This window comes from Palaemon carinicauda, chromosome 21 (genome assembly GCF_036898095.1).
Source record: "Palaemon carinicauda isolate YSFRI2023 chromosome 21, ASM3689809v2, whole genome shotgun sequence".
NCBI lineage: Eukaryota > Metazoa > Arthropoda > Malacostraca > Decapoda > Palaemonidae > Palaemon > Palaemon carinicauda.
In genome coordinates, this window is record NC_090745.1 from 26085350 (window position 1) to 26097849 (window position 12500).

Sequence of the window (12500 nt, forward strand, 5' to 3'; positions counted from 1 at the left end):
TCTATAATGTACCAGAAAGAGAAAGGGAGGAAGCAGAGGAAAGAAAAACAGGGGATACTAATTGGTGTGAGGATAATTTCAGAAATAGTTTAGAGCTACAGCAGATAGAGATGGAACAGGTAATAAGGCTAGGGAAGCGAAATGAGGGGGAGAGAGGACGACCTAGGCCAGTGCTTATTAAATTTAAGAATGAAGAAATGAAATGGAAAATCCTAAAAAGTGCTAAGAAACTAAAACATGAACAGAATCCTTTGAAAAAAAAAAAAAAAAAAAAAAAAGAGTAGGTATAACAAAGGACATGACGAAAAAGGAAAGAGAGGTTATGTCAAAACTTAGGGAAGAGCTCAAAGAAAAACAAAATAATTGAGAGAATGGCTTGATTATAAAAAAAACGGAAAACTCCTCAGAGAACTGGGGGCCAGAGAGAGGAGGTAGAGATAAAACCACAAGAAGTGCAAAAGGGGAACAGAAAGAGGAATGAATACGGATCACGTGACAGCCCAACGGAAAAGAATAAGATAATTAGTTTCAAAATGATAAATATACAAGGCTTAACAAAGCAAAAATACATTAGGTGCAAAGTATAGGTCAACTTTTAATGATATGGACCAAGTTGAGAATGAATGGCAGGCTTTATGCTTCGAAGAATGGCCTCAGGATTGCATGAAAGATGCTTTTTTCATTCTGGGCATTAGTTAACGAAAAGAGAAATTCAATAGGCCAGAAAAGATTTCCTAATATTTCATCCTTGGCCTTAGCACTTCTTTCACTGCCATTCTCTAATGCCTCGGTCGAGAGGATATTTTCGCAAATGAACGTAGTTCACAATAAGTTGAGGAACCGCCTAGTTGTACGTAGCGTAGAGGCAATTTTGCAAATGGTATGGCCTAAAGCTTCAAAATGAAACTTGTATAACTTATGAGCCACATATTGATAGGGTAAAAAAATTTATGGCTAAGGATGTAATTGAATACGAGGAATGTAACAGTGATTTGCTGGCTTTAGCAGATGAGGAAGAAGAGGAATATTAATGTAAATTTGTTGTGTTTAGGCTTTCTAGCTATTATTGATTATTGCTTTTCTTCGTGCACATGTTAATTCGTATTGTCTCAATTTCTAAGGAATATTTTTGTTGTTGTTTTATCCAAGGATTATATTTTGTCACTACAGCCTTTGTTGGCCTGTAGGCCTACTGTGTTTTTTTTCAAAATAAAGCAGAAAATTACAAAACTTATCTTATTTATACATCTTTTGAAAATATAGAACACTTAGATTTCCTATTACTGAATGATGTATTCAAGGGAAATCTAATTTACAGTAAATTTGAAAAAAAATATTCATGGGATATTTTGTGGGAGCCTGAGAATACTTTGTAGGAATCTGTGGGATATTTGGGTCCCATTTGTGGGATTTCCTTCTTGACAAAACGGCAACACTGTATTTTGTTTATCTTCTTGGGTAAGTATCTCTGATGTTTTTTTTAAGCTTGTAGGTGTGTACACTTATTCAGTAGTTTAAATAAGTGACAATGAGGCCATTTTCCAAACGAAAAAGTTGTTAGAAAGAACGATTTAACTGGTTGTTTCGCATCACCATTAAGCTAAAGGACAAAACAGTCTATCCTATGGTCCTTAGACCTTTCATTAAGATCATGTTTGATTAGGGCTGCCTAATGTAGAATTAAGTTTTCATTAATTGCGACAGTTGAAATAAAGCCTATTAATGAAGATTATGTAGTCGATATTTTATTCTTTATGGGTTAGCCTATTAGGCCTAGGCTATATAGCCAATAATATTTTGATAGTCCCACCCAGCCATCACTGTCAGCCAGTACATAGGAGCATGATGTTTTTCTTTTTCGCGAGCATATGGCGGAACAAAAATCATTGATAACTATATCAAAACATTGCCAAAATCTCATGGCGTAATATCGTAATATTTCGATGCGAGTCCCACCCAGCCAATACCACTTCTCTATAAGTTACTTAGGATCTTGCTATTTTTTCTTTTTTTCCTTTTCCTTGCGCATGGTACAGCAGAAACCATTACTTTTCAGTGATTGCTCGGGTTAAAATAAAACACATGAAGCTCCTATATACAGACAAACGGTAATGGGTGAGTGGGACTATCAAAATATTACCATATAGTCTGTAAGTGAATTAGTAATCATTATGAAGGCATAAGATAAGGTATGTCACTGTGTGATAACAATATGTGGATGTGAACAGTTGCATAGTGTACAATAGAATTAAATTTGGTTCAATTATAGAATAGTGCAAAATTAGTTAGAATATTGAAACTCATAATTGAATAGATCTTTGCAAATACACTATTTTAAATACCATATTCTGCTGACGAATACCTCTATAACAGACAAAAAAAAAAAAAAAAAAAAAAAAAAGGACCATGCTGCTCTTTTTGTCGTTATAGCACATAAGAACCTGCTTCCACCCGGTGGTTCAGAAAAAACACTGGTAGTTGGTGCTTCCGCCATAAGTTACTTGCTCAATCAGAATAAAGGGCCCAAGATTTTAACTTTAAATTTCTTTGTTATTCATTTTCAGTTTTATATAATCCTAGCTCTTATTTCATTGATCATGTTGATGACAAAATGTTAGGGTAGATACTTGTGTTTGATATATTTAGTCTGATCATTGAAATGGAAGCCAATTCGCCTCTTGTTAAGGGAGTATTCACCCCTTAAGTATGTATAATTGATAATTAAGGCCAAATTTCTAGCTCACGGGGCTAACACGCGTAGCAAAACATGTTCCGCTTGCTAGAAAGTAGGAGCTGTGAGATAATGTTTAATCGTGAGCATACGGCACAGTAAAAACCAATAAATCATTAACTTAATTATGTAACAAGGTATTTGTAAAAGACGAGGATTGAACATTTACAAATGACTCCATAGAAAATGTGATGGGAAACCCTGTTTTCTATGTGTCCATAAGTCCAGGCAAACAAAAGCTCCAGTGGTTTGACAGTGCTTCAATACTGTTACTCTGTTTTGATTATGGTAACTTTTTTTATTATTATGATGGAAATAGTTTAAAAAAAGGTTGATATACTGTAAATATGAACACAGACAAGCACACTATATTTTAAGGTGTTCTGAACGTAATGGATGAAGATACCTAGCGCAAAACCATAACTTTTCAATTATGGTAGTCGACCCACCATAACCCAATGACTACAGATTTCCGCTAAGATTCATTATCAAAAACGTTTAAAAACACCACGAAATGCATTACAAACTAGTCTAAGTTTCTACAAACTTTATTGCACCTTTCAATAATTTTATCCTGAATTTTTATTTTGGCCTTCCTGGTTGAGCATAGCCTCCTTGTAAAGTTTTCATTGAAATACAGTACAATATTAGTTAGGACATTGAAGCCTATATATTGGAATAGATCTTAGCAAATGCACCATTTTGAATATCATATGTCACAGGCAGAAACCTCTGTTAATGAAGTTATAGATTTTATTCAAAATACACCCATTTTTCTCCTTTTGTCATCTTTGCGAAGGCTGCAAGAGCCTCCTTCCACCAGATATTTCAGAACAGAATATAGTGTCCAACATTTTATATTCTAAATCTCCTTGTTTTTGTTTTCAATATTGGAATATGCAATACAGTTAAAGCTCTATTTTATTTATCAGGTTAACAACGAAAGGTTAGTGTAGAAAAGTAAGTTTGTTATAATTAGTCGGGTCATTGGAAATGGAAGACAAGTCCATGTTTAAACAGAGCCTCCAACACACCCCTTTCCCAAGTGTGCATTCACACTTTAAAGTTTGTATAATTGATAATTAAAGCTAAACTACTAGGTTGGGATGCTAACATCCATAGCGAAACATGTTCGGTTTGCCAGATTATACGATCAATGAGATAATGTTTAATAGCAAGCATACAGCAGAGAAAAACCCAATAAATCATCAGGTCAATTAATTAAGGAGGTAATTGTAGCTCTTATTTTATTTTTCATGTTAATAATGCAAGGTTAGGCTAGAAAAGTGTTTGATATATTTAGTCTGATAATGGTAAATGGAAGACTCAAGTTCTTGTTCGAACAGAGGGTCAATCATGAACTTACAAGTACCCTCTTTTGTTAGATTTGTATAATTGATAATTAATGCCGAAATACTAGACCACCGGGCTAGTGTCCATAGCGAAACATATGTTTCTCAGAACATCGGATCAATGAGATAATGTTAAATCGCAAGCAAACCGAGCTACATCTGAGCAAAATCCAGTAAATCATTAGCACAATAAAGTACGGGGGCATTTGCAGAATGAAGAACACTGCTATGAAACTCCATAGAAAAGTTTTTGTTTTTACTCCTGGGTCCTAATCGAACTGTTTTTATTAGTCTTACTAAGGGTTAATGTGTGGGATCTCCCTAGATTAATGTCATTTCACAATACCCAAATAATGTTTAACATAGCCTAAGTGTACGGGCAATGGTGGTTGGTTATTATAAATATACCTAGCTTAGGTTCACTAATATTAAATTACACCGTGTTTTTTTAATTCTGTTTCACAAGTCTTATTTTTGTAGGTTATTTTATGTCTAATGTACTATAACTGTGGCCCCCACATTATACAAAGTAGGTTAGGTTATAAAACAAAAATATTGTATTGGTGATTTTATTTTAGATTGTTTGTATGGCGCTTTATGAGCAGAAAAATACACAGGCTTGGCAAGTATCACTGGAAATTTTTTGTTCTACGTAAATGCATACTTTATTTCCAACATTTTGCTCAACTAAGACACGCCATTCTTGTACATTAGGCATTAGAAGTAATAGTTGGTGGAGTTTGTGTCCAAGGATATATTTACAAATTGGCAGCTACATAAACCCTATTAGTCATATACTTCCTCACTTGAGGTGGGCCTTGATAGTCTTTAGCCAACTGTTGACAAATGTATACCTTGCTAAAGCTGTTGGTCTTCTGACTGGACTTTCTGGTCTTCTGACTAGACCTTTCTATTAGCACCATAATATTCGCACTTTGTAACCTTTTGATGTCCTTTTCAAAAAACAATTCTTTAAATTGCTTGTTGACCCGTTTGGTTTTTGGCATAGATTTTGTTCAATCATCCGTCTAACAAATATGTTTTCCTTATTTCACTTACCTATTTTTAATTTAGTCATCTCTTAAGTAATTTTACAGAAAAATAGCATTTGGTAAGCAGCAATTGTAGGGAAGGTTAGTTAAGGTTAGGCTGTTAGTTAAAGTTAACTAGCCTTAATCTACTGGACCTACATTGACACTTTGGAGACATTATCATTGTCAATTTGCTATCCCCTGTTTACCAGTTTTGATGTTCAGATATAAGTCTTCTCGATTGTATCTTCATATGTTGAATAGGTGCAACTATCCTCAACTAACTTGAGCTTAGGCCTACTCTGGTAGATAGGACATGCTCTCTTTGCATGTCCATTATGATATAGGTTGAATGGAGTAATGATCCGAACATGGCACAAGTATGATCACTTTGAGATCACATACTAGGAGTTCTTTTGGGGACATTATATTATGCAGAAATAGTAATTATTTTTTTTTTTTTTTTTTTTTTTTTGAGATAACCTTGAAGTTGGCCAAGACCTAGGCTAAATAAAGCTTAGTATATTTACCATTACCATGCCCAAGTGGAAGAGTTTTTATGATGGCCAAAGAAAATATAGATGTGAATGGGAGACGAAGTTTGCATGGGTGAAAGAATCATTTTGCAAGTTGTACTTCTGTACTTTGAATCCTCGATTGGCCATCCTTCAAAAGCATGAGCAAACAGAGAAGCACAAAAAGAAACAGATTGCTCTTAAAATCACGAGGCCTATTTCGTTTCGGCCCAATAGCCCTAGTGAAGCTATTAAAAAACAGAACTGGCATTAGCTGTAGCTATCTTATGTCACTGTTCCATTATGTCAATTGACCACTTTGGTGAAATTATTAAAAAAAAAAAAAATGGAGTAGGTAGCACCTTGGGTAGCATATGTCTACATAGGACAAAATGCAGTAAATTGATAACTGAAGTTATCTCTCCTGCTTTCGGACAAGAGTTAGTCGACGATATAAAAGGTACAAAATATGCTTTGTTAATTGATGAAGCAACAGACCTTAGTACATATAAGCATCTCCGCACAACTATGCACTATTATAGTCAGAAGGAAAAGAGGATAGTAACAGAATTAGTTGGTCTCAAAACAGTTACCGAGGCAACTGGGGAAATACTTTTTAATGTAATCAAGGAGGCAGTTGAGGAAATTGGCCAACGTTTTAGTAATTGTTTAGGTTTTGCAAGTGACGGGGCCTCTGTGATGGTAGGGAATAACAATTCAGTGTGGAGTAGATTAAGAGGTGACTCCAAATTGTAAGCAAATGAGATGCATTTGCCATTCTCTTGCCTTGTGCGTTCAGCACGCTTTTGATAAGCTGCCATCAAACTTGGGCTTCCTTTTGGCAGGAATTCCTAAGTGGTTTTCTAAAAGTGGTCTTTGAAGGAAGGCTTACAAGTCTCTCTTCCAAATTATGGATCCTTATGGGGAGAAAAAAGGAATGCCCACTCCCTTCCACCAAGCAGCAACAACAAGATGGCTTGTAAGAGGGAAGGTCATGAACAATATTTTAAATAATTGGGTTGAGTTGCATGCTTATTTCATGTGTGCTGAACAAAAATGTGGCCAGGAGGCCAAATTCAAAGCAAGGATGATGAAGGAAATGTTAGGTGATGAAGTAAATAAACTTTATTTTCATTGAGTAACACCAATTGTCCTTGCATTTGAAAAAATAAATGCTTTTTTCCAGGCAACTGATATAGACCCTCATGGTATGGAGAATGAACTTGCCATTCTCTATAAGTCAATGCAATCAAGAATTTTCAATCAGAGGTGATGAACTGACATACCAGCAAGTTGACTATGGAGCGCGCTTTGCCCAAGTGAAAACATATGTTGAGAAATACCCTCAGGAAACAGCATTGCTGAGGGTAAGAGAAGTTCAGAACTGCTGCCATAGTTTTATCTTGGATGCTGTACAGCAGTTAGAAGCAAGGCTTCCACCCACACGAAATGTATTCAATAATCTTTGTAATTTACATCCCTCTCTGATTTTAAATCAGGTAGCAAGACCTGACTTTCAGAAAATGCCTTTTTTTAAGCTGCTAGACTCTGAAGAAATTGACAGAGTTCATGAACAATATCGGAAATTAGTAGTTATTGATTGGCAAGAGGAGTGTGTGTTTGGGGGCAAAATTCCTCATAATACAGTACAGTTCTGGGTGGGTGTAAGTGATTATCAAAATGGGATGGGCGAGTATCCATTTCAAGAAATATCCAAGTGGGCACTTGCAGCATTAGTTACACCTGCCAGTAATGCTGTTGTAGAACGAATATTTTCTCAAGTGTCTTTGGTAAAATCAGGCTAGGAAGAAAATGAATACAAAGATGCTAGATGCACTTGTGCGGATCAGGTGTCATCTGCACTTTAGAGGACTTTGTTGCAAGCAGTTTGTTCCTTCGTCAGATATGAACAAGCTCTTTAATTCTGATATTTATAACAGTAAAGATACTGAAAATGAAGACACTGATGGAAATCTGTTTGAATATATTTGAGTTTTGTTTTATTTATTTATTTGGAGTGCAGTTTTGACGGGAAGCTTTACGTACTCTAAGATATATTTTATATGTTTTCAGATACGTTGAATATTTGCTAGTTTTTTGGCTTGTAGTCATAGTCTAATTAAAAGTTTTTTACTTCTTTAAAGAATATATTTGAGTTTTATTTATTGATTTTGAGTGGAATATTTTTGAAGCTTTACATACTCTAGGATATATTTTACATGTTTTCAGATATGTTGAATATTTTATTGTATTTTGGCTTGTAGTCTTAGCCTAATTACAAGCTTTTACTTCTTTAAAGAATATATTGGAGTCTTATTTATTTATTTATTTATTTATTTTGAGTGGAATATTTTTGTACTATAAGATGTGTGTAGCATAAATTTTCGAATATGTTGAATATTTGATAGTATTTTGGCTTGCAGTCTTAGCCTAGTTACAAGCTTTTCACTGCTTTAATGTATATAGCACACGCTTATCCAAAAATATATTTTATTAATCTGTAGTACAGTTGCAATACTCATGCTAGTTTATTAAGTAAGTTCCCTATGAAAGTCTATAAATGTTTGTATTTTTTTTATTGATGTTCAACAAATTAATATACAATATAAGAGCAATTGTGTTTCAACTCACCCTTAACTGATTTGGTATTTTTAGTTATTAATGATTGTTTCCCAAAAAGGTTTAATTATTACAATCATACTATGTATATATGTGTATGTGTATATATATACATATATATATATATATATATATATATATATATATATATATATATATATATATATATATATATATATATTGCTAACTATGCTACAACCTTAGTTTGAAAAGCAGAAAGCAGGATGCTATAACCCCAAGGGTTCCAACATGGTAATCATAGCCTAATAAGGAAAGGAAGTAAGGGAAAAAACTGCAGGAAACAGTACTGAATGGACTTTGATGCCCCAGTGCTTGGCTTAAGGCCTAAATTTTATATTCAGTTCAATACAAGTGAAGTATTAAAGTTTGTGTATATGTGTATGTATTTATATATATATATATATATACATATATATATATATATATATATATATATATATATATATATATATATATATATATATATATATAAATATATATATATATAAATATATATATATATATATATATATATATATATATATATATATATATATATACACATATATAGTCATAAGTTGTTTCGCGAAACAACTTCTGACTGTTTTCAGCAGGCCCCTCTATATCCGTTATGAAAATCGGCCGGGAGAAATTTACTAATTGGCAACTTAGCTGTACGCATTGGGCGGCTCAGGGAAACAACGCCGACCCAGCCAGTGTTGGCCTCGACTTCATTCAGTGCGAATATCTTCAGTTTTTGCGACGCGCTCCCTCTTCTTTGTCACGTGGTGTGCTTTGTGTTGTGGTGCTGTGTGTTGTTTGTAATCATGCCAGGACCTAAAACTTCACATGATGATATAGTGCGTGTCATTGAGTGTCATAAAATCTGTTTGCCAACACGAGATATCGCCCGACAGACAGGAGTTAATCCGCGAACCATCCAAAAACCTCGTGCGTAAGTTTAAGGAGTCTGGTAGTGTTGACATACCTCATCACAAAAAGGCGAGTGGAAGGCCCTGTAAGATTTCAGCGCGCACGTTGAAGATCGTGAAACGGCAGGTTGATGCTATACCTTCAACCTTTGCAAAGAAAATAAAATTTGAAAATCCTAGTTTATTGGGGGACGTGTCTGTTCGTACCGTTCAGCGTAGGTTAAGTACGGACCTCAGGTACAAGAAAGTGAACCCTTCCAAGAAACCTGACATCAGCAAGCGGCAAGTGATCGCCCGGAAACTTTTTGCTGAGAAATACAAAGAATGGCCTTTGGAGAAATGGCAGCAAAGTGTTGTGGAGTGATGAAGCTAGTTTTTTTTTGTCTCAGACACGAGTGGAAGCAAAGTGTGGTGGGGGCCCCAGACGGACACGCTTGCAGACAATCAGGTTGTCAAGCGCCGCAAGTTCCCCCAGTATGTTATGGTGTGGGGGTGTTTTGGTTATGGGGGTTTAGGAACACTCAAGTTCCTAGATAAGAACACGACTGTGAACCAGTACACGTACTACAAGTTGATGAACGACCATCTTGAAGAGAGTTTCGAGAAGACGGGAACCTCTATTTTCCAGCAGGACGGGGCTACTGCGCACACAGCTAAAAGTGTGATAACGTGGTTGAAAGATTGTGGGATAGACTTTATTCAAGACTGGCCTGGTAATTCCCCCGACCTTTCCCCCATTGAGAACCTTTCGGTCATAATAAAGGCGAAGATAAGGGACAAAGACACAGTTCCCTGGAAAAACTCAAGGCCGCCATTCAGCGCACGTGGGACACCTATGAGCCATCCATCCTGCAAAATCTTGCAAACTCCTTGCCAAAACGGTTGAAGGAGACACTGAAGAGGAAGGGGAAGCACACCAGCAATTGATTAATATTAGGTTAGTACGCCATCAAAATTTTTTCTTGTTTTCTTTTTTCATAAGGATGTTGTTATTTTTATACCGCTGTTGTGAGTGAGTGGGATTGATTTGGGGTGCGCGCAACAACTTATAACGCTGACTGTATATATATATATATATATATATATATATATATATATATATATATATATATATATATATATATATATATATAGTCTTAGTGTTATTTAAAGGTTTGGCATATTTTTTAGTCATTTGGCATCTTCTGAGAATCAGTTTGGCATTTTTTCCTTTCAGAGATCTGGCAACCCGAGTTTAAAAGACTACCTGATCGAATCTAGACGTCTGATCTAATCTTGCCCCCTCACTTTATAAATTTTTTGATTTGATAGTCAATAGTTGATGTGAAATCAATATCTAAGGGGAAAAGGATTAATAACAAATTGTGTACCCCACCTACTTGTGATAAAAAAGATATTAAATATGATTTCTTGTAAATGATATTCAAGTCACGCAACAGGACATGGATTGTATTTGGTGTTCATTCTGTTATAACTTATTTAGCTGGTTACTGCTGTTACACTCTACAAAAAAAAAAAAATTAAATGCAAACCGTGCAAAAGAGATTTAGACAAGGGATGGCCGTATTAATGAATAGAAGGATTCACATTGGGATTATCTTAAAGGGGTCAGCAGAGGAGCATTGTATTTCCCAGAGCGCAACAATCAATATAGTAAGATATAACTACGTAATTGTGAATAAATTGACACAAGACTGACACTTTCAAATCTTCTAAAAACCAAAGAAAGCGTGTAATGAATACCAGTCTTAATATTCTAAAGGATGAAGATGCCCATTTCCCATAAGAAGAATGTGAGAATTTTCATTCATTTGATAAAATAGAAAAGATTATTGTCTGGGATTCTACGAATTCTTTACTAAAACAAATATTGGCTGAAGGAAAATGATTATTCAATCACGAAAGTTACAAGTGTTTACAGATAAGGAGAGAAAACCGCAAGCTCTCGTAAAGCGAGTGAATACTTAAGGTTTTATATTTCAGATTTTAGAGAGTAAAACAATTTTTCTCTGTGTCCATGAAGACTATGACTATGGGGGAACTGCAGTATAAAAATTAAAACCGTGCTATACTAACTACCTCTGGGGTGGTGGGGGAAAAGTTAGCAAAATGTGTTGCAGCTATTTTTGTCCTCTCATTAAAAGTACTTTCACCGTATATATCTCTCCAATCCGTAAATAATAGTTTATGTATATACCTATAAAGGTTATATATATATATATATATATATATATATATATATATATATATATATATATATATATATATATATATATATATATAAATATATATATTGAGATACTACCACTAGAGAGGTATTGGATCCTTTGACTGGCCAGACAGTATTGCATTGGACCCCTCTCTCTAGTCACGGCTTATTTTTCTTTGCCTACACTTACACAGAATAGTCTGGCCTATTCTTTACATATTCTCGTCTTTCCTCATACATCTGACAACAATGAGATACTTAACACTTCTTCACCCAAAGGGTTAATTACTGCACTGCAATTTGTTCAGTGTACTTTCCTCTTGGTAAGGGTAGAAGAGACTCTTTAGCTATGGTAAGCAGCTCTTCTAGGAGAAGGACACTCCAAAATCAAACCACTGTTCTCTAGTCTTGGGTAGTGCCATAGCCTCTGTACCATGGCCTTTCACTGTCTTGGGTTAGAGTTCTCTTGCTTGAGGGTACACTCGAGCACACTCTCCTATCTTATTTCTCTTCCTCTTGTTTTGTTAAAGTTTTTATAGTTTATATAGGAGATATTTATTGTTGTTACTCTTCTTAGAATATTTTATTTTCCTTTTTTCCTTTCCGCACTGAGCTATTTTCCCTGTTGGAGCCCCTGGGCTTATAGCATACTGCTTTTCCAACTAGGGTTGTAGCTTAGTAAGTAATAATAATAATAATAAATAATGAGGCACTCATCTGAGCTCCTTATAACTGGTTTTAAGAAGCCAATAATCCTGAAACGTGATTCCATTCCTAGGGCCAGGGGAATGGCGGTGTATATTAGGACCGAGTACCCTGCTTCTCATAAGTCCTGCTATCAATGTGGATGTCATGAGATTCAGGTAATAAAAGTTTGTGGCAGGCATAACAACTTTTATTTGTGTTCAATCTACCGGAATCCAGACATGGATGATTCTATCTTCGATTGTCTTCTTACCATTATGGCTAAGATACAAGAAGATGATAGAAAGGCTTCGTTTGTCTTTGTTGGTGATTTTAATGCTCACCATAGGGAGTGGTTGAGTTCTATCTCTCCTACCGATCGCCATGGCTTAAGAGCTTTAGACTTTGCCTCGGAATCAGGCTGTGA

General features: G+C 35.2%; 1 pseudogene; it reads left to right on the forward strand.

Annotated features, from left to right (window-relative positions):
• Positions 1-5651: 5651 nt before the first annotated feature.
• LOC137614807 (uncharacterized) lies at positions 5652-7621 on the forward strand (annotated as a pseudogene).
• Positions 7622-12500: the final 4879 nt, after the last annotated feature.